At 48.9% G+C, this 23,851-nt stretch overlaps 1 pseudogene; it reads left to right on the top strand.

The window, feature by feature from the left end:
• Positions 1-851: 851 nt before the first annotated feature.
• Positions 852-23,851, top strand: part of LOC130128641 (growth factor receptor-bound protein 10-like) — a 36,870-nt pseudogene continuing 13,870 nt past the window's right edge.

The following is a 23,851-nucleotide window of genomic DNA, read 5'->3' as shown; positions in this document are numbered from 1 at the left end:
TCAACTCGACTCGCCCTTTTTTCGTTTTCCATTACTGGGAAGTACCGACATTTTGGTAACTTACCAGTTTGCTGGTACCGCCTTCGTCGAGGTTAAAAAAAGAGGCGTGGTACCAAATGCAGACCGCTGATTGGTCAGATAAACGCGTCACTGCGTCATTTTGCGTCACTGCGTCATCAATGTGCGCATGGGCTATCACCCGGCACTTTTTAAATACCGAAGCGGTCGAAGCGGAGTTATCTTAAAAGTCCATTTTGAAATTGAAAACCAGGCGTCGCTATGACGACTAGCTACACTTACTGTACTGTTACAGTAATGGAAAAAGACACAGAAGCGAGTTGAGTCGAGCCGGTACCATGTAGCGGAAAAGGGGCATTAGTTGGACTTTTTTTGGGGGGGGGGGTGTAGGTTGAACGACCCACCCAACCTTCCCTCCGCTACTGTTCTCCTAACTCGCTGGCTGTACAGAACCGATGTGTCGAAACTGCAGGAAGCTTCAGGTAATGATAGGGACACTTGTTCACACGATTGCGCGACGAGATGCGAATACAGACAGAAGAAGAGATTAGAGCAGCGATGCACGGGGCCCATCAGCCTGCACGTGGGGACAAACGACCCTAAACCGCAGTTTAAACGCGCAGGCGCGTGTCACGCGTAATAAAAAAAAAAAAAACCCCGCAGACCGCGAAATCGACGCTCGTAAAAGCGCCACGGATTTTCATTATTTGGTATACGTGCCTCCTCTCCAAGGGTTAAGGTGGGGTTCCCTGCCGGAGGAGATGTCCAGCGCCGTGTAAACGGGGCGGGGCGGAGGGGAGTCAGTCAGCTGGCAAAGCGGAGCGAGCAGAGCAGAGCAGACCGTGTGTGAGCGGACGCCGCGCGGGGACGGACGACGCGAGAACAACACCGGCAAAGAGTTCGCGGGGATCGCTTCCTCTGGTCGTGCCAGTCACGTGAAAGTTGAGATCTAGTCTAATTAAAATTAAAAAAAAAACAGCAAAAAAAAAGAGAAGCCGAACACTCCTCCCCCTCCCCCCCCAAACAACAACTAAACTAAACAAAAAACGTGCCGCTTCCAGCCTCCGGTGTCATTCCGTCGCGCACGGCCGGCCGGTCGGCTCCCGAGGTGAGTCCCAACTGTTTGCACTTTTGGTTTGTTTCGGGGGGGGGCAAACATGCGTGTTGTTGCCGATCGGCTGTTTTGGAGAATGTTTTGGGTCATGTTAGTTGGGGAGAGGTGTAAAGAAGGAGAGTAAAAAGCGAGAACTGGACCGAGGCGCGCGTGCGTGCGCGTGTGTATGGGGGGTGGCGGGGGGGTCGATCCTATGTATACGTCACATCCCCCCCATCAACTTGGTAACGCTTTAGTACGCCGGCCTTGCAAAGAGGATCAATCACAGGGAAAGGCCTAGCCGCGTAACGGTATGCCACAGTTGTCTCGATTAACCTGTTAAGGGCTTGTTGTTGTTGTTGGGGGGCTTATTAGTGAGGTTTCTGCTCTCAAAGTAACTTTAGAAGGGACGTTTCTTGCACGCTTAACTTGTTCTATAATGTTTGCATGAGCCAGAGCCAGCCCCCCTCCTCCCCTGCTGTCTGTCTGTCAGAGAAGGGCCATTAGCTGTTACATAATGTGGGCTAATCTCTGCACCCTGCTAAACTTCCCTCCTTCCTGCTGTCTAGGGAGAGGCCAGGTTTGTGTATTATCTGCTAATGTTTAATAGCGAATTATGTCGCCGTGTGGAACAGGGCGTCACGGATAATGATAGCATTGTTTGCTATCAGTGAGGATCCAGTACATAACACAAACTACAAGCCCTCGAAGAAGCCTGGTGCCCTGCTGTATACACTTATATTCACTTTCTAGTCCACCTCCGCGTGGTACATGCCAGACAGCCATTTAAATATCACTCAATCTGTTTGTATTATTGGCAGGGCCCAATTATGGGATAAGTAAAGGAATGGTGTTTAATACACACACACACACAGTTTAGCATTTAATTGTTCGCTCCCCAATTACTCTCTTTCCGTATGACCAGCAAGATGAATTATTCCCTCTATTATTCTCTGCAGGCGGAAACACAAATGTCAGCAAATGTCAAGCACTGTGCAGCGTGGTTTTTACCTTGAGCTCAGCAGCACATTACAGTCAGACCCGCTCGTTTTTTGGCAAGCCTCTCGACCAGCGTGAATACACACTTAAGCCTGCGCAGAACTGGGTAAACTACAGCAGCTCGCGGCGACATCGCACTAGAAAATGCGTATGGAACCGCGTGCACGCCCAAACACGCGCGCGCACGCACGCACTGTCTGTCAGCAGAGCAACCTAAAGATAGCAGAGCCTCAGTGGAAATAGTAATTAGAAGGGTGAAGAGAGACAGAGTAAGAGAGAGAGAGAGAGAGAGAGAATAGGGTGAGTTGGAGACCACGGATAGAAAGAGGAGGAGAGATATTGTTTGAACCATCTGATATGTGTTATATAATGATCTCAACAATGGAGACACGCTGAGAGCCAAAGTCTAGATTGACCAACGGAGTCAAGGAGTGAGAGAGGGGGGTATTTAGAGGCGAGTGAGAGAGGGGGTATTTAGAGATAGGAGAAGAGACGGGGGGGGGGGGGGGGGGGGTACACACCGGACGGCGAAGAGGCAAGCTCGAGACGCATCTGTGTGCGCCCATAAAACGAGCACGGCAACATCTTAAGTAGATTGAGTCTTCTTTTTTTTTCAATCTAGCATGTGTGTTTGTGTGGTTATGTGCAGTGTTGGCTGAACACTGTTCAGCCTTGTGTGTCCCGTTCCAGTGGTGGTGCTTAATCGTCCTGAAGTTGTGTGTGTGTGCGTGCGTCTGTGTCCCCAACATGATCCAGAACTAAACTAGAGAAGGTGTTTAGTTCTCACACTGTTTAGACACACACACACACACACACACACTCTCTCTTTCTAGTGCTGTGCAACGCCATGGAAATAGATGTCTCCGATTTCAAGTTGCTGCCCCCCCCCCAACCCCCCGTCCCACCCCACTCCCACTCCCCTCCCCTCGTTTGTCTGCAGGTGGTGAGTGGTCATGTGTCCCTAGCTGGGAAAGGGATTCTTATTTAGTCTCAAGTCTGAGGTTTTTGTTTGGGAAGCAACGTGTGTGTGTGTGTGTGTGTGTGTGTGTGTGTGTGTGTGTGTGTGTGTGTGTGTGCATGCACACGTGTGTGCGTCCCCTATTCAAGCACTGTGTTTATGTTGGATTCGGTGTCCATATGTGCATGCATGTGTGCGCACTTGGATTTGTTTGTGCACGCAGGCCTTGTTTCCTCCGCTGAAGGGGGATGTTTAGAGGTTTCTAGGCACGTCAAATTGATACCAGCTCCGCGGAGCGTTGTTGCCCAGAAGCAGCCGGATCACTTGGCCCTCTGGTGAATTGTCTCCCGTCTCTCTGTTGCAGCGAAGGGGTCTGGTGAGCAGAGGAGACCGGTGGATGTGATTGCTTGCACCAGGGGAAAACTGAAGGAACGCCATGGCCTTAGCAGGATGCCCTGACTACTTCCTACTTCACCCCAAATACCAGGTAAATGCCCCGTTGTTTATATTGGTGTTTGCGCTTGTATAAATTGATCTGCCAAACTCCCATATCTCACACGTGCTGCCTGTCGTTAATGGGCTACCCTGTCGGTGTGGCCATTCTGCATTACCGCGGCAATGCCCAGCTGATGAATGTGTGTGTGTGTGTGTGTGTGTGTGTGTGTGTGTGTGTGTGCATGTAGATGTGCACGCATGTGTGTGTGGACGGACATGTGTACAGGGGCTCTATATTTTACCCGACTCCTTCATGTCTGAATTCACTTTGGAGCGAATGATTCTTGGCTCTGCTGGGTGAAATATGGTGCCTTGGCCACATCAAGACCCACCTTCACGCTTCAACTCCTGGAGAAGGAGGCTTTTGTTTGCAAGCACCCCCCCCCCACACACACACACATACACCCCACTCCGTCCCACCTCATCCCACCCCACCCCCACCTTCAAAAATACGACCCTCCAGCACCTGAAGAATTTATCCTGAGCCGAGAGCAACGTGTTGGGGCCTATTAATAGACCACAAAACACAAACAGCGAGAAACAAGCCCCGGGCTTTGTTGTCGTCGGACTGGCCTGAAAGCGTGGGATTGTTGGTGTGATGCCTTCCAGAGGCTGGTGGGGAGGTGACGTAGACTCAGCTGCCTTTATTCCTCTTAGCGGAGTTCATAAGAATGCAGCTCCTGCCCCCGCCGCCGCTGAGCTCCCAGTGAGCTCACATTAAGTTTGGACCGGTTCACGTTAGATTCCTGGAAGGGGGCTTTGCACCAGCAGGACGGCAGTGAATGGCAAATTGAATCCCCAAAGAAAATGATTTTCCTCCAGCCGTCACCCAGTTGAGTGGGAAAACTGTTTTGGTAGAGGAAGAGAATTGGGTTACTGCATTGCTGCATGCATTATATAAAGCTGTGCTGTTGACATGACATGACAGCATGGCACACACACACACATACACACACATCCACACAAATACATACATTACACACACACACACACACACACATCCCACTGTGTCTCTTATAGGGCAATGACTATAGGTTTATTGTGTATAGATAAGGAGCAAATGAGAACTCCTTTATACGTACTTACATAACTCTACATAAGCTGAGCATGTTTGTGGATCTGGGCAGTGTTCCAGAGCTATCTCAGAACAGGAGAAGAGTGTGTGTATGTGTGTGTGTGTATGTATGTGTGTATTTATCGGAGCGAGAAGCCTGGACCCAGGCCAGAGATGTCTCAGAGGAAGCAGCTAGCGTCAGCCCAGAGCTGTTCTCTCTCCGTGTGTCTCGCTCTCTATTTTTTGCATGTGTGTGTGTGTGTGTGTGTGTGTGTGTGTGCAGAGACCTCAGAAACCACAGCACAGACGATAGAGACTCTGCTGAGTGCCGTCTCTTGAGTGGTTAGAGGGAACGCATCCGAGTGCGAGGCGGTTTGCAGATTCTCAGCAGAGCTGAGGTGCAAAACTCCCCCTTCAGACGGGCGGCAAGGTAGCGAGGTCCTCGCTGTGCCACCCCGAGGATGCCCTTTTCCTTCCCTCTGTGCCGACTGCTGCTCAGGCATTATTTATATGGTTTGAAGTCAGAGCTCAGCGGCTGCAGGCAAGTGGTCGGCATGGAGACGCCGGATGCTGCACGGACCCCTCCGCTCGTGCTTTCGAGGAAGCAAAGCACTTTGATGCCCCCCGGCCGGCAGAAAATTTGCCGAAACGTTCGATCTGGACACCCCACCGGGGCTGTGTGGCGGGGTTGAGTGGGTGGGTGGGATGGCTCGTGTGTTTCCATGAGCTGGGGGGTGGGGGCGCAACAGGGAGGTTTACTTTACCGTTATTAGGCGTGACGGTAGCCATAAAGGTTGACTCCTTTTTACTGCCGGAGCTGTTAAAGTCGGCACAGGTGCTACCGATCCGGGGGGGGGGGGGTCCTGAGTTAAGTTGTAGTTGTATATTGGTGAAATGGCACCTGCTGATATACACTACCTAAAGAAGTAGGTCAGTGATCTGTCTGCATCTGCGTGCATCGCTTCGGCGCTATCGATGTCCGGGGAAAGTGCTTGGTCCAAGTTAAGAATTATACGGGCAGGGATGAGAGATGGACAGATGGACAGATTGATAGAGTTCTGCTGTCCATATACAGCAACAGAGAGGCACTATAACACAGAGAGTTTTGTAGCCGAGTTGTTTTGTGCTCTCTCTCTCTCTCCCCCTCTCTCTCTCTCTCTCTCTCTCTCTCTCTCCCCCCCCTCTCTCTCTGTCTCTCTCGCTCTCTCTCTCCCCCCCCCCCCTCTCTCTCTGTCTCTCTCGCTCTCGCTCTCTCTCTCTCTCCCTCTGTCTCTCTCTCTCTCCCTCTCTCTCTCTCTGTCTCTCTCGCTCTCGCTCTCTCTCTCGCTCTCTCTCTCTCCCCCTCTCTCTCTCTCTCTCTCCCCCCCCCCTCTCTCTCGCTCTCTCTCTCTCTCTCTCCCTCTCTCTCTCTCTCTCTCTCTCTCTCTCTCTCTCTCTCTCTCTCTCTCTCTCTCTCTCTCTCTCTCTCTCTCCCTCTCTCTCTCCCTCTGTCTCTCTCTCTCTCCCTGCCCTATCTGAGGCCTGTAGGCTCTGGACTCCTGTCAGCCCACAGGCCCTGCAGCCAAGCTGCCTTCCTTGGAAAGCCTTTGGCTGCTTCTTCTCAGAGCTATAAATCTTACTCCGGGCATTTATGGATGTTTTCGGAGCACCGGGAGGAGCTGCGAATGCGTGCGTATGTGCACGCGTGCACGACGAGGCCTCTGGCCGCGAGCAGTTCCTGGAAGCAACGCTTCCGCGTTCTTCTTTTTCCTGGAAAAGTGGAGATTGAAAATTTGTTTGGCTTCTTTACCCTCCCACTTTCTCCTCTGCAGCGCTGCTGCCTCAGGGCTGCTTCAAATTAGACAATGTGTGAGGAACTTGGGAATGTGTGTGTGTGTGTGTGTGTGTGTGTGTGTGTGTGTGTGTGTGTGTGCATATGTGTTTCCAGGCATGTAAATTTGTGCTTGTGCATGCCTGTGCGAAAGTGTGAGCATGTGTTTTCCAGTTGTAAATAGGATGGGTATGTTTATTTTTCACTAATGTGAGTGTGTGTGTGAGGGTCTAGAGTGGGGAATTTGTGTGTGTGTGTGTGTGTGTGTGTGTGTGTGTGTGTGTGTGTGTGTGTGTGTGTGTGTGTGTGTGTGTGTGTGTGTGTGTGTGTGTGTGTGTGTAAGAAAGGTCAAGCGGTCACAGTGTTACAGGGTCAGAACAGCGCTGCTGCTGGGAACGTCTGTGTCAATGTTCCTTGAAAGCAGAGATTTACCTACCGTTTGACCTTTGAACTTGGCTGTGCGAATAACAAGTTGTGTATTCTCATCAGCGTGGTGTTGTGTGATTTAAAACTTTAGTGTACGTGTTAATACTTTTATTTGATTTTTTTTTTTTTTTTATTGAAAGGAAACCGTGGACCGGACTTCGCCTCGCAGGACGGAGGACCTGATTGTTCCTGGATTTCAGCGCTCTGGCAACCGCGGCTCTCCGCATCACCATGGTAACACCCCTCTTCCTCTCCTCTCCTCCTCCCTTGCACTCCCGGTTCCTCATCCGTCCGGCGTGGATGTCTATCCAAATAGTTTCTCCACCAGATCTAAATGGACAAGAATTTACTGCCTGAAATGTGGCTGTCGGTTCACATCATCTTTGTGTAATGTGAGCTACAGACGACAACACAGACACGGACACACACACGCGCACACACACACACACACACACGCACGCACGCACGCACGCACACACACACACACGCACCAGTCTTTTATACAATCCTCCAACGGGGTCTCGCTTTCTACAAAAACCCGTTCGCTGGCACTCTCGGCGCTCTTCCTCTCTTCCCAGAACTCCCCTCCCTCCCTCGTCCTCCATCTTTTTTCTCTCGTGTCTCCCGTGTTTGTCTCCCTCCGTCTCTTCGGGGCTCTGCTTTCCAGATGGAGAGGTTCGAGAAGACGAGCATTTTTAGTGTTTTCCTTCTGTGTGTGATGCTTTCCTCTTTCTCTCGCTCCCCAGCACCGCGGTCCAGCGCGTTCCCACAGGGCCGTCCGCCGCCGGGGGAAAATCCTGGGTATCCGGCCTGGAAACCCCGCTGCTCAGAGGGGTCGTAAATCGTCCCGGCCTCCTTTCTTATAGGCCGTGCGGTTGTCTGCTTGTCTGGTGTCCCTGGCGACTGTTGGCCGTGCTCGTGTGAGAGTATTGTAAATATGGGTTTTACCTGAGTATATAGGGCTGTAGGTCAGCCAGTGCCATGGGGGGGGTACTTTAATGGTAAGTAGCCTGTAGTTCTGTGGGGCATGAGAGCTGAAAAGATTGTGCAGAACATCCACCGTTCCTATTACGATGAAATACTGGATTGTTGTTTTTTTTTTTTTCCCCAGTCCCCCCTCCCTTTTTTTTTTTTGTCCCCAATTGTATCTGGCCAATTACCCCACTCTTCTGAGCTGTCCTGGTCACTGCTCCACCCGCCTCTGCTGATCCGGGAGGACTGCAGACTACCGCATGCCTCCTCCGATACACGTGGAGTTGCCAGCCACTTCTTTTCTCCTGACAGTGAGGAGTTTCGCCAGGGGGATGTAGCGCGTGGGAGGATCATGCTATCCCCCCCCCCCCCCCCCCAACAGGTGCCCGACCGACCAGAGGACGCACTAGTGCAGTGACCAAGACACATACCCACATCCGCCTACCCACCCGCAGACACGGCCAATTGTGTCTGTAGGGACGCCCGACCAAGCCAGAGGTAACACGGGGATTCGAACCGGCGATCGACGTGTTGGTAGGCAACGGGATAGACCGCCATGCCACCTGGACACCCCTCCAGAAGATGCTCCTTTCTGTTCTTAGTCACCATATTAAACGTCAGTATCACCGTCGGCTGTCTTAGCCGTCCGGCTGGAGCCTCCCTTAGCGTATGTGTGATCCGCCTTTTGATTTGATGACTCCCGTTAAAAAAAAAAAAAAAAAAAAAAAAAATCCCTGGTTGGAGACCGTCACCCTGCTCCCGTTTCAGGCTGATGCTGCACTATACAACACAACCACCAAACGGACAGACACACTGTATATTTAGTCTCTGTGTGGCTCGTATTACCCGCCAGTAACCTCGCCACATCTCCATCTTCCTTACGACCTGATGAAATGTGTGATGCCTCTTTGCAGCGCAGAATGCAGCGAGAATGCTGGACCGCATTTCGGTGACTGGCAATTGTGGAGGGCTAGGATTTATTTTAGCTAGCGTTCACAGAGATGGAGTGAACGGCTGGATTTTATAGCCAGACGCTTGCTGCGGCAGCCCTGTGCAGGGGCCGAGCGATAGAAAGAGGCTGTTGTGAGACGTGGATAGAAAAGATACTTTCACGTCCCCCCGCCCCCGGCTTTTCCTCCTGAAGCGAACAGCTCCGTGGGGCAAAACCAACAGCTCGAGGAGCGAGGAAAAAATGCCAACGGCCGCCCTCGTCGTCCTCTTAAAGAGTAAACATCCCTACATGTCCATCTCTCCCTCTGTCTCCCTCTCCATTCCTTCCATCGTGTTTTTTTTTCACCCTCCCGTCCCCCCCCGCTCACTCGGTTTCTCTCTTGATAGCTGACATTCTTTCGTCCCACCAAATAATGAGATGGATCTGCTCTCGCCCTCTTCAGTCCTGCTGTTTATCCCTCTTTATTTCTGTCCGTCTGATCTATGATCATGTGCCTGTCCTCATCTGCTCTCTTCTTCTTCCAAACTGTTTGTCACCCCTGACCTGGTCGTGAACTCAGGCATCACATGACCTTGTCTGTGTGTCTCTCTGTCTCTCTCACTGTCTCTGTCTCTCTGCCTCTGTCTGTCTCTCTCTCTGTCTGTCTGTCTGTCTTTATCTCTTGTCACGCTTTCTCAGTCTCTCTATTGGTCTCTATCTCTGTCTCAGTCTCCGTCTGTCTCTCTCACTCTGTCTCTCTAGCTCACTCTTTTTCAGTCTCTCTCTGTCTCACTCTCTTTCTCACTCCCTCTCACTCTCTCACATTCTTTCTCAGTCTCTCTGTCTCTATCTCTCACTCTCTATCTCAGTCTCTCTCTCTGTCTCTCCGTCACTCTCTCTCTATCTTTCTTTCTCAGTCTCTCTCTTTCTTACTCCCTCTCACTCTCTCACTCCCCCTCACTCTCTCTCACTCTCTATCTCAGTCTCTCTGTCTCTATCTCTCACTCTCTATCTCAGTCTCTCTCTCTGTCCCAGTCTCTCTGTCTCTCTGTCACTCTCTCTCTATCTTTCTTTCTCAGTCTCTCTCTTTCTTACTCCCTCTCACTCTCTCACTCCCCCTCACTCTCTCTCACTCTTTCTCAGTCTCTGTCTCTATCTCTCACTCTCTTTCTCTGTCTCTCTCGCTGTCTTTCTCACTCTCTCTCACACTCTTTCTCATTCTCTCTTTCTGTCTATCTCTATTTCTCTGTCTCTATTTCTCACTCTTTCTCAGTCTCTGTCGCTCTCTCTCTCTATCTCACTGTCTCTATCTCACTGTCTTTCTCAGTCTCCCTCTCTCTCTCTATCTCTCGCTCTCTTTCTCAGTGTCTCTGTCTCTCTCTCTCACACACACACACACACTTTGACCTCTCAGTGATTGGAGCTCACACAGGCCGAGCCTTGCAGCGTTTGGTACCGCAACGGCTCCCCCCTTTGTAGTCTCAGAGTTCATATACATCGTGTGCGCACTTGTGCGTGTCCACGCGGTTGATGTGGGGTGTTTTTTTTTTTTGTGTGTGTAATTGCATGCACATGCTCTGCGGCACGGCGTAGTGACACGGTGTTGTGGGCTGTCACATGCCAGTGTGTTGGTGTCCTACTTTTTCTTCATCGTTTCGCGCCGTGTACCACGTACAGGCTGGTGAACCTCTCCCAGGACCTGCAGAGGTCGTCCCTGTAAGAAAGCCAGGATTTCTGTGCGTTGTGGCTGAGTTAGCCACTCATAGAACCAAAGGCCCTTGTATGTACACACACACACACACACACACACACTTGCATACACGTACATGTTTGCACTGCTGTACTTGTGAGGATATTTGCTTGAATAATTAATTCCAACTTCAACCTCAACCCGCTAAATGCCGAGTCGTTACCACAGCTGTGGCCCAGCCCTAAATCTGTCCACAACTCTAACCCCTCACCCTTAAACAGCTCGTTTTAAAAGGGAGGGTGGACAGATTTGCCCAGATTTGTGTCAGATTTTTCTCCTCTATTGACAACTTTGAGTATGTTTAGATAGACGAGCGAGAGCACATGTTCACACATGCATGGACACACACAGCCAAGCTAGTGATGCAGGCCATGCCAGGAAATGGGGAGTAGTGTAGTAATCTAAGACCATGACACCTCCCAGTGAGCCAAGTGGTCCCATCTTTTTCTCATTCCCTTCTTAAATAACATATGGTGGAGCCAGTCCAAGGGCAACACAAATATACGCATGGAGATGTTTTACTTGTCATAAATCTTATTTTAATTGGTCTGGATTGAGATTTTATCTCATTGTTATGATTAGTTGGGGCGGACCCAGACAATGGAATTAAGTAATATTAAAAGGGGTTTATTGTAGGAATAAAGGGGAATGAGGTTGACAGGCAAGGTGGAAAGTAGAGAGGCAATGGCAGAGCTGAACTGAGCTGGATGGTGGTTAGCAGAATTGAGCAGACCAGGACAGGCGGACGAAGTGAGCGTGGCTGGCTGGGGATAAGTTTGGGGGTTAGATAAGCGAACAGGCTAGACAGGCAGATGGGGAGACTGGAGGGTAGTGATCCTGGAAGCACAAGGAAAGAGGGTAAATACAGGTAATGCAAACAACATCAGGAATAACTCTGAATATGGGATGGAGAACCGAAGTAGATATACTGTTGAGTTGATGAAAAGCAGGTGATACTGGTACTCTCGGCAGCATATTTTCAACAGTGTGGGCTGGATGGTAATTGAGGGGGAATGGCTGGAGGGCACAATGGACTGATAGAAACTGGCTTCAACTAGGAGACATGGAAGTTGGGATGTATTCTCATGGAAGAAGGAAACTTGAGTTTAACAGCAGAGGGATTGATGATACAGTCTATCTCATAGGGTCCAATGTATTGTGGTGTTAGTTTTCTGGATTCGATTTGTAATGAGATATCTTTGGAAGAAAGCCAAACTCTGACCTGGCTGGTAGTTGGGTGCTGGTGTCTGATGGGCTGGTTGCGGTTGGCGGAGCAGAGCAGGCATCTTTCCGCAACCTTGCCACAACGGCTAAGATGGGCCTGGACCGAGGTTACAGCAATTTCATCCTCCTCGGCAGGAAACGGAGGCAGCTGATAACCCAGAGAGCATTCAAAGCGTGACATGCCTGTTGCAGCACTGGGCAAGGAATTGTGAGTGTGTTCAACCCAGGGAAGATGATTATTCCAGGGGGAGGGGTTCGGGGCTGTGACACAACGAAGCGCAGCTCCCAGGTCCTTGTTGGCCCACTCTGTCTGTCCATTGGTCTAAAGATGGTAACCTGATGAAAGACTCACAGATGCTCCGAGAGTCTGACAGAATGCCTTCCATACCTAGGATATGAGTTGGTGTCCACAGTTGGAGACGATGTCAGATGGGATCCCGTGGAGTCAGATAACATTGCGGACCAGGAGGTGAGCGGTTTCTGAGGCTGTGGAAAGTTTGGGTAGGGGCAAGAAATGTACAGCCTTGGAAAATCTGTCTACAATGGTGAGTATGATGGTTTTACCTTGAGATGGTGGAAGTCCAATTACAAAGTCGAGGCAAATGTGGCTCCATGGTCAACATAGGACTGTAAGGGAACGGAGTATGCCAGTGAATGGCTGGTGAGATGATGTACTGTGAGTAAAGTTCGGCTGATACCAGGATGACTGGTGAACCTGGAGGTGTGAACCCATTGGAGGATCTATGAGTGGACAGAATCAGGCACAAAAAAGACAGTTATCAGGACCATTTCTTGGTTCCAGTTGAGTTCTTGGGCCTCCTTGATGAGGGATTCAATTTCCCACGTCACTGCATCCACCACGAACGACGAGGGAAGGATAGTATCTGGTTTAGCTGGATTGTTGTTGGGGACAAACTGTCAGGAGAAAGCCTCAGGCTTGGTGTTTCTGGAACCGGGCCAGTAAAAGAGATTGAAATTAAGTCATCCAAAGAACAGCGCCCAATGGGCTTGACGGGAATTGAGTCGTTTGGCGGTCTGGATGGAGGCCAGGTTCTTGTGATCTGTCCAAACGATGAATGGGTGTTCTGCTCCCTCCAGCCAGTGTCTCCATTCTTCCAGAGCAAGGTTGACTGTGAGCAGTTCCCTGTTCCCAACATCATAGCTCCACTCAGCAGGGGACAATTAGTGGAAGAAGAATGCACAGGGGTGGAGTTTCTGGTCAGAAGCTGAGCGCTGGGAAAGAACAGCTTCAACCCCTGTATTAGAAGCATCAACGTCTATGATGAACTGACTTGAAGGGTCTGGTTGGACAATGAAAAGTGCTGATGTAAAGTATTTCTTCAGCTCAGTGAAGGCAGCATCTAACTTAGGGGTCCAGGAAAAAGGGTAGCTGAAGAGGTGTGCTGGGTAAGAGCCGCGGCCACATGGCTATAGTCACAGATTAACCTTCTGTAAAAGTTGTCGAAGCCCAGAAACTGCTTGACTTGTTTCAGGGATGTGGGTATGGGCCACTCTGCCACTGCCTGGGATACACCTTCACCTGCCCACTTTGAATAATATATCCTAGAAACCCAACAGAGTTGACATGGAATTCATTTTTTTCAGCTTTGATGAACAGTTTGTTCTCCAGTAGTCTTTGGAATACTTGCCTCATATCCTGGAAATAGGTAGGTAGGTCTTTATTTCAAACATAGAAAGCAAAATGTAATTATTTTAAACATAGCAAACAAACAAACATTACATGTTCAAAAAGAGGTTCTTCCATGTTCTGGGAGAAGATAAAGATATTTAGATAAACAAAAACAGACTGGTTTTATTTGGATCAGGTGGTAGGTATTTCTGAGGTCAAGTTGGGATTAGATGATGGCTCCTTCGTGTGATTCAAACGCAGAATTAATCAAGAGGAAGAGGGAGGATATTTGTTTTTAACTGTTATGTTATTTAAACCCACAGTAGTCAATGCAGGGGCACAATGAATGATCTTTGAAAGAAAAAACCTGCACCAACAGGGGAACATGATGGCCTTATGATACCTGCAGCTAGAGAGTCACGGATGTAGGGCTCCATGGCTTCTCTCTCAGGGTGAGACAGGTTGAACAGGCAGCTGGAAGGCAAGGGAGCTAATCAATGGTGCAATCATAAGGGTGATGTGGGGGTCAAAGAAAGAGGATGCTGCTTACTAAAGGCTTCTCCCAGGTCATGGTAAACAGAGGGAATAGAAGACAGGTCTGGGTGTTCACTATCCTATGAGGGTGCATCGGCCTCTGCTGGGGCTAGGGTAGATTTCAGGCAAGGTGAATGGCAAAAAGAGCTCCAGTTCTGAACTTTATTGGTGGACCAATCAATGTGGGGATTATACAGGTTTGACCAAGGACCAAGGGGGTATGAGGGGAAGAGATGATGTGGAATTGGATGGACTCACAATGCTTGCCAGATAGGATGAAGTGCAGGGGTTCAGTAACGTGAGTTACTCAAGCAAGGAGCTTTGTATTGAGGGAGCGGGTGTCAAGGGGAATGTCGAGTGGGTGAATGGATATGCCGATTTGGGAAATAAGGTTGGCGTCAAAAGTTTTCATCAGCTCCTGAGGCCACCAAGGCACACAACGGATGAGACTTTTGGTTCCACATAAGTGTGGTATCAAGCTGCATTCTGGACCAGGGAACTGAGGTGAAGAGGCGGTTTGTCTCACCAGAATCCCGGCTTGTACTGGTGAGCAACCTCTTTAGGCCAAAGTGGGCAGGAGGCTAGGAAATGGCTGGCTTGGCCACAGTAAATACTCAAACGCACTTTCATCCTCCAGAGATGTTCAGCCAGTGAGAGGCGGGCTCTACCCAGTTAGATGTGTTCCTCGGCTATGGAGAGGGAAACAGGAGAACTAGGAAGTGTACGGAGGCTTGGGGAAGGACCGGGACTAGTTCTTGCAGGAGGTGGAGAGGATGAGCGAGAGAAGGGCAAAGATGGAGGACGGCTAGCTTTCTCTCTACGGCACTCACAGACAATTATCCAACTTAATGGCTAGGGAGATTAAAGCGTCTAAGCTGCTTGAGTCATCCCTAGCTGCTAACTCATCTTTAACTGAATCACATTGCTCGTTGAGAAACATCCCTAAAGTGAGGCATCATTTCAACCCGAATCTGCAGCTATGGTCCTAAACTCAACTGACTAGTTGGCTACGCTGTGGGAACCCTGGCACAGTAACGGGAGGCGTTTGGTAGTGTCCCTACTCTTAACAGGGTGGTCAAAAACCTCTCTCATTTCAGAGACAAAGCTAAAGTGAGAGGAGGTAACAGGCTACTGGCTATCCCACACAGCCGATACCCAGGCTAAAACATTCCCCCTAAGTAATGTCATGATATAAGATATTTTTGCCCTATTGATTATATTATATTACATTACATGACATGACATGCAGGTCAGGTGAATCGGCCATACTAAATCGTCCCTAGGTGTAAATGTGTGTGTGTGTGTGTGTGTGTGTGTGTGTGTGTGTGTGTGTGTGAGCGAGCCCTGTGATGGTCTGGTGGACTGTCTAGGGTGTCTCTCCGCCTGCCGCCCAATGACTGCTGGGATAGGCTGCAGCATTCCCTTGACCCTGAGTAAGGATAAGTGGTTTAGATAATGAATGAATGAATGATTATGTAGGTAGAGGGTTATTGCTTGAATACTAGGGAACACTAGATCAGAAAAGACCTGCACAGCCCCGAGTCTCCAGCTCTGGTGCTGGGATGTGAGATTTTCTGGGCTGAAGAGGGCTAGCTGGGCTGAAGGTTGCACTGGAACAGTGGGGCTAGCTGGGGCATCGGGGGCTGAAGAGGAAAGCTGTGTGGAAACTTGTTCGACTTGATGTCCAATATGGGCCATGTTAGCCGGGAGTGACTTCAGGTCTTCTATGACATCGTGAAGGGCCTGGTTCTGTTGTCCCACGAGGGCGGTCTGAGTGGCGAGACCTTGGCAAAGGTGGTCTGATTCTGCTGGGTCCATGTTGGCCAGATCATTCTGTTATGATCAGTAGGGGCATACACAGACAGACAATGGAATTAAATAATATAAAAGGGGTTTATTGTAGGAATCAAGGGGAATGAGGATGGCAGGCAAGGTGGAAAGCAGAGAGGCGTTTGCAGATGGCAGAGCTGAAACCGAGTTGATGGCGGTTAGCAGAGTTGATCAGAGCAGGACAGGTGGACAAGGAAGTGAGTGTAGCTGGCCGAGGATAAGCTCTGGGGTTAGGTTAGCGAACAGGCGAGGCAGGCAGGGGGACTGGAGGGTAGTGATCCAGGAAGCACAAGGAAACACGGTAATTACGGGGAATACAAACAACACAAGGAATAACTAAATATGATATTGCAGAGCGGCCGAGAGCAAGAGAGACCACTGCTGTAGTAGAAACGACTGTCTGGCGATGAGTGGATGGAGAACCGGAGTACATGTACTGTTGAGCTGACGAGTTGATGGAAGACAGGTGTGCAGCCAGGGCGGCTGAGGTGAATGAGCCACTATCCGGAGGGAGCCAGAGAGTGCTAGGGAAGGAAGCAACGCCCACACCACACACACACACACACACACACACACACACAGGGGAAAACAGGAGACGCCGGGGAAAATGGAAACGCAAGGGAAACAACTGGAGGCATGGCCGGGTCCGTGACACTCATTAGTGAAGCCCTGTAAAGTTTATATGATTTAGAGGAATAAGTCTCCTCATCGGAAACTTACAGTCTCTATAGGATAATTGTTTTATGACCATCAGCTGGTTTTAGAGAATGTTGTGTACGCACATTTTTTTTTCTTCCTAATTGCTGAGAGATTTTATTTTATACATGTTTGCCTTATGGGGACATCTAGTTGATGTGTTGCAGACGGCCTACATTGTTTCATGTCTGTCTGTTTCTTTCCCTTTCCGTCTGTCTGGGTGTCTGTCCCCCCACGCCCCCGCCCCCGCCTCCGCCTCTGCGGCTGCAGATGACGATGTGGATCTGGAGCAGCTGGTGAATGAGATGAACTCCTCCATGGAGAGTGTGTACTCCAGCTGCAGCACCCAGGCAGACACGGCGCTGCTCTTGCACAACGGCCACACCAAAGCTGCCCACCCCCACATCTACCCCAGTGTCCATGCTGCCCAGCTCGGGCGCGGCCACGCCCACCTTCGCCCTGCCCTGCCTATGCCCCCCTCCTCACCCTCCAGGGAGAGGCTGCGGCGCTCTCAGCCCATGCACATCCAGGCTGTCAGGTGGGTGCCCTGCCCGCACGCCCGCACACATGCACATACACAAGCGCATACACTCACACACACACACGCACACACACTATATGATCTAGTCTCAAGCCAAGATGCTGTTCCTGATTCCTGGTTATTGTGAGCATGTGAGGGAAACTGTGGTAAACAACTTAATGTTCGAAATCCTTAAAGCTACCATTGTGAAGGTTTACATGCAAACAAATGTCTTTTTTTTGATACTCTCTATTTCTGGCGTATTTAAGGTGATGTCTCAGCCATGACTATTCAGACCATGAATGCTTTTGTAGCTACTCATTTTAGCTGTTACCGTCTGGTAGGACTCTGCCAGGAAAATCATTCGACTCATAGCATTTTACATCTTCACCATAGCAGCCAACTATGGAAGGATAAAGCAAATATCTTTTTTTTTTTTTAATGCATGCTCAATAATCCAGGTAAGGAAATCACAGAAAGTTGAATCAGTTCATCTGGACACAACGTTTATTGACAGATACGTTTCATCACTCATCTAAGTGACCTCTTCAGTCTCAACTGACTGCAGGTATCCCCACCCTTATAAACAATACGGTGGCATAACGACCAAACACAACGATCGGTTTCGTATGCAAATTGCCGTGAGCGTTAACAAGAGTTACAATGGCCATGTGTGCTATTCACAGAGGGCTGGGCAATAGTTGCAATCGCAGCATTGTAAAATGGCAACGAATGGATTCAGGGATGGTCATTCCCTCTTCACTTAGATGACCTGTTTGACTCCCCGTTCAAACCAGAGTTCCTCCCTGTCAATCATAGGGAATTTGGCCGGCCTCAAGGATCGGGTACAAACAGAGCAATATAGTGTTAAGTGCCAGGAGGATTGCCGTGATTTGTACATCAGGGAAACCAAACAGTCCTGGGTACGACGTTAAACTTGAAACCGTCGGGTTGTCGGCGACCAAACCGACACCCCCACTTCAACCCTCGGGCTGTTGTGAGGAGGGTGTGTGGACACCCAGTAGGACTAAAAACAAAACCTGTCAAAGGGCGGATAAGTTCCTCTGTGAACCAATGGCCATCCATACCTGGAGAGGAGATAGGGACCACCAGGTACTCCCCCTACTGAAACAAAATAATGAGGCATCAGCTGTGCTCCTACGATCTCGATAGGTTACGGAACTGAAGATGATTATGTTGATGGTGATGATGATGAAACCAAACAGACGCTGGCCAAGAGGATGACACAACACAGGAGAGCTAACACGTCAGGCCAGGACTCCACAGTCTACTCCCATCTCTGTCTACACCCACCTACAGGCCAGTGGCCACTCTGTCAATGATGAGGATGTGCACATCCTTGATAGGGAGGAACGCTGGTTTGAACGGGGAGACAAAGAGGCCATCTATGTGAAGAAGAAACGGCCATCCCTGAACTGAGAGGGGGGCTAAGAGTACATCTGTCACCATCTTACCATGCCATGACTGCAAAAATTCTCAAACCCTCTGTGAATAGTACACATGGCCATCGAAATTCTAGTTAATGGTCACACCCATATTTGCATATGAAACTGGTTGTTGGTTTTGGTCGTTATGCATCTGTCGCCATCTTAAATGCTGTGATTGCCACCATTCCCAAATCCTCTGTGAATAGTACACATGGCCATTGTAACGCTTGTTAATGGTCACGGCATTTTGCATATGAAACCGATCGTTGGTTTGGGTCGTTATGCCGCTGTATTGTTTATAAGGGTGGGGATACCTGCAGTCAGCTGAGACTGAAGAGGTCACTTAGATGAGTGATGAAACGTTTCTCCAAAAAAAAACAGTGTCCAGATGAACTGATTCAACTTTCTGTGATAAAGTAGATTAAGGAAGCGAAGCTGTTGTGGCTAATGAGCAGGTATGATGGACCAAACTGGTACAAGACCTTAACCAGAAGATAGTGTAGTGAAAACTTGGGTTTAACCATGCTTTTTTTTTGCTTGGCACCGGGAAGGTGCTGACGCAATAGCACAGACCATAATGTTTAATTTTAAGTGGATGTCCAGGATTACAGCGTGGTCAAACCCCAATGTAGATACCAGTAATCGGCATGGGTGTCAGTAAGTTGTACACAGATGTCAATCTTCAGTATTGTCTCTTAAAGCAGCACCTGGTAACTTCTGTGGATTTCGGCAACATCTTTCAAGTCAACTGTTGCAAATACAACTGAGGGTTTTGGGGTTTTTTTTTCCTTCATATCATAGCAACAAGATTCGTGCATTTATTTTACAAGCCCTAGCTGAAAAGACAATTGTGGATGAGGAGGCGCCTTGTTCACAGATGAGGTAACGTAAACTAGTACGTGTGCCGTAAAGCAAATCCTGCTATATTTCCTGGGAGGTTTCATGCTCGGTGGCAGACAAAATTCAACACTGGTTCTAGGGAACTGATGTGAACGGCGGCGATAGTCTCATCCTCTGTTAGCCGGCACACTATATATGCCCCTTTTCCATTGCAGGGTACCGGCTCGACTCAACTCTACTCGATTTTTTTTTTGGTTTTCCATTGGGCAAAAGTTAGGGATAGTACCTGGTACCAGGTACTTTTATTGGTACCACCTCCGTCGAGGTTCCAAGTGAGCTGAGCCGATACTAAAAGGTGACATGAAGATACCATCCATCCATCCATTATCCAAGCTGCTTATCCTGCTCTCAGGGTCGCGGGGATGCTGGAACCTATCCCAGTAGTCACTGGGTGGCAGGCGGGGAGACACCCTGGACAGGCCGCCAGTCCATCAAAGGGTAGTCTGGACCAAAGGTTGTAAATTGAGAGTAGTACATGAAAATACCACTATAAATAAATACATAAAATAAATAAATATATGTATATTTATTGATAGTAGTTTAAATATAAATAAAATCTTTAAAAAAAAAACACGCCCACAAATGACCAGCGGGGCTTTGCCGTGGGGGGACACTATCTGCAGTGGAAAACGAGTAGAGTCGAATAGAGTAGAGTCGAGCTGAGCCAGTACCGTGCAGTGGAAAGGGGCATACGTGACCAAAACGAATTTAATGATGACATATTAGAGGAGAAAAGCTCTGATGCGTTGTTGCCGCATGTGTTTGTGTTTGTCTCCCTCTGCAGGCGGCTGCAGGAAGAGCAGCAGATGCGTCCGTCCTCTCTCCCCGCCATTCCCAACCCCTTCCCAGAGCTCTGCAGCCCCGCCGGCTCCCCCATTCTCAGCCCCATCCAGACCTCCGAGAACCACGTAAGTACTCACATGCGCACATGGAGGACATGAATGTCTGCTGGTGAAGATGAGGCCATCAAGTCAGTTATGATGCTCAGTGCACTCGGGGGGGGGGGGGGGGGATTTTTGGCTCAGATTTTTGATCAGCTGCTCTTGGCTGTTGTATTTGATGTTAAAACTAACAACCGTTTTTTTTTGGTTTTTTTTTTACATTTTACTTTGAAAGCAGTAAAAAAGATCTGGCCAGCTGCTATATTTACTGCCACAGCACCGAAAAAAGCCACCACCCCAAAACATGTGGACGGGCAGTACATGAGCATGTGCGTCACAGCTTGTAAACAAAGTCAAATGTATTTGGGAGTTATTGTCTGTTGTTATCAATCACTGCACCTGATACAGTGTAGCTGCACCGCTATCGAGTGATCCCAATACACACCCAATATACTGTGGTCTCCTCATAATGTCGTCCTTTGCTTGACCTTAATCGTAAGTGTGTGTGTGTGTGTGCGTGTGTGTGTGTGTGTGTGTGTTTTTAACCTAACTGAGAGGCCTGTTATGTTCTGGTAAGGCTTCTTTTGTGTTGACTTAAGCTGTGGACAGCCTTTCCATCCATTACACAACAGTTCACCCTGGGTTATCTGACAGTGTGTGTTATTGTGGAAGTGTAGCTCTCAAGGATAGTTCAAACAAACACACACACACACACAGGGATGCTGTGTTGTGGAAGGAGGTGCGCATGGGTTCCAGGATGGTGACGACAGAGTATGCGGAGGGCAGAGTTCCGGAGCAGGGCTGGCCGGGAATGTGGCTGGGAACGTCTGCGAGTCGGAGCTCTGTGAAACCCTCCGAATCCATCCACTGGCTCAGCCCCCCCCCCATCCCCCCAACCCCTGCTTTTCTGACAAGACAGACACTCGTTTCCTGTTCACACGCTTCCATGCCGGCTGTGTCACGGCATTGTGTGTGTGTGTGTGTTGTGTGTCTGTGTTAATGTCTAGCCCTTCCTTCCCCTGGCAGAGCCTCCTATACTAGGAATGTTCTGTCCTTGTCAGACAAGTTCTCAGGATGCCCAACCTGAACAATAACAGTTATTTTAGATTTCCTCCCTCTCTCACTTTTTTTTCTCTCTCTCTCTCTCCCTCTCACACACACACACACACACACACACACACACAAGAAAAAATAACAAAACACTATTTATACGTTCTGTTGAAGTCAGCTCACATGTTCTGGGAGTCAGACGGCTACATTGCAGTTTGCACAAGGACTCTTTTGTGTTAACTGGCATGCACGCACACAATTAAGTGTGTGTGTGTGTATGTGTGTTTCTAAAGATGGCCTTCAGTTGAGCTAGTTGTCGTCTTATCTTGACGACTCGTTTCATTTACCAACTGACCTGCCGGTGCTTTTACCGAGTTAGCAAACGGAGCGTTGATGAGTGTCTTTGTGGGTTTCGCTCCAGATTTGGGCGCACGTCTCTTATCCCATCATTCAGTAATCGGGCGGTTTGCAACACCACGACGACGACGATGATGATGATGATGATGATGAACTGGCCTCTTTCTGCGGCAAGAAATTGCATCTTGGGCCTCCCGTCCCGGGTGCGCTTGGTCTTCCCGTCCACTTTAGCTTGTGTAGGTGTGTAAAATGCGGCGTGGGCAGGCGGATGCTGACTGGGTGAGACCTCCACCGGTTCAGTCGGTTATGAAGAGCATGAGGTTGTATTGAAGCGGGCAGCCTGACCATGTCTTAGCGTTTACCTCCAGACCCCGCTGGGTTTTTCTTTTCTTCTGACTTGTCATATTGTGTAATGTCCTTATTCATGAGTGGAGAGAGTTGTGTTGAGGTTGTGTACAGGTTGTAGATGCGGCATGTGTGTGTCGACACGTGTTGGACGTTACCTGTAAAGAGTGCGTCTGCATGGGAGTGTGTATCGTGGGCTCTGCAGCGGGGAGTTGGAGTTCAATACATTGAGGATGGCTTACACAACAGTGCAGACAGACGGGCCTTTGTGTTGGCAGAGCTCGAGCATACATTACAGAGGGGCTCTCTCTCTCTGTTGTGTGTGTGTGCCTCTCTCTGTGTCTCTGTATGTCTCTCAAATTCAAATTCAAATAGCTTTATTGGCATGAACAAAAAATATGTTATTGCTAAAGCAGTTTGCAGAAGATTAAAAAATTACATTACATATTAAATAAACATTAAATTCACATTACATCACATCTCTCTCTGTGTCTCTGTGTATGTCTCTCTGTCTCTCAATTCAATTTAATTCAATTCAATTCAATTCAATATGTGCTTTATTGGCATGACATACGTTTGTGTACATATTGCCAAAGCATGTAAAATAACAACAACACAATACAACGATTATAAGAATAACAGCAACAACAACAATTATTATATCAAACAACAACAGTAGCAATAGGTGCCGTCTCTCTGTCTCTGTATGTCTCCCTCTCTCTGTCTTTGTGTATGTCTGTGTGTGTGTCTCTCTCTGTGTATGTCTGTGTGTGTGTGTGTGTGTGTGTGGGGGGGTCTCTCTCTCTCAAATTGTCTCTCGTGTGTCTCTGTCTCTCTTTCTGTGTGTGTGTGTGTGTGTGTGTGTGTGTGTGTGTGTGTGTGTGTGTGTGTGTGTGTGTCTCCGTCTGTGTGTGTGTGTGTGTCTGTGTCTCTCCTTTTCCAGGTTTGTTTTCTTTCTCATACAAGCACCACTGATACACAGGAATCACAGCTTCAAATATAAGCAACAAGATACAGCGTGTGTGTGTGTGTGTGTGTGTGTATGTGTGTGTCTGTGTGACAGGTTTATGTTCTTCATGGCCTTTGATAATATAAATGGATTTGTCCTCTGGCTATCAAGCTCAGATAACCGTAAGCTCTTGCTAGATGAGATCTTCTTAATAATATGTGTGCATAATATGTATCTGTGTGTGTAGCGCTTCTTAATAATATGAGTGTGTATAATATATATCCGTGTTTGTAGATCTTATTAATACAAGTGTGTATAATATGTATCTGTGTGTGTAGATCTTATTAATAATATGTGTGTATAATATGTATCTGTGTGTGTAGATCTTATTAATAATATGTGTGTATAATATGTATCCATGTGTGTAGCCGTGCTGGTAAGAGTATGAGCTAACTCAGTGGTCTGCTGAGTGTCGTTAAACTCTTGACACTTGCCGTTTCCCACACAACGTGTGGTAAGGTTGGCCTGAAAACCATGCAGTTTCAAGCATAACACCGCGGCTTATACAGCGCATCAGCCAGGACCCCCGGGGATAGGTGTCCCCGCCGCCGCCCGTCCACACCTGGCGGGGATCACTTTGCTTTTGTATCACGGCTTTTAAATGGTGCCTGCGTCTGTATGTGGCCCGGGCGGAGCACGGGGTATGTCACAGATGGAGGTGCGGGCCAAGCGGGTTGACGGCGTCTTCCTTCAGCTTCGGGGTTTGAGCGCCAGGTGTTGACAAGCCCCCGCCGGCGTGTCCTTGAGCGAGCCGTGGGTGGCTCCAGTGAATCCACGCCAGCTTCCCCGAGGGGGACGTTTCTGCAGCCGCCTCTGTGCTCGCTGACGTCTCTGCAGAGCGGGGCAACTGGAAATAGAATAGCCCTTCAGGGATCAATAAAGTATCACTTTGCATTATTTCTCAGTCGTTTACAGTGCTGT

The sequence above is a fragment of the Lampris incognitus genome, chromosome 18, assembly GCF_029633865.1.
Source record: "Lampris incognitus isolate fLamInc1 chromosome 18, fLamInc1.hap2, whole genome shotgun sequence".
Taxonomy (NCBI): Eukaryota; Metazoa; Chordata; class Actinopteri; order Lampriformes; family Lampridae; genus Lampris; species Lampris incognitus.
Note: the sequence above shows the minus strand (reverse complement) of the source record. Positions and strands in the feature narration are given on the sequence as shown.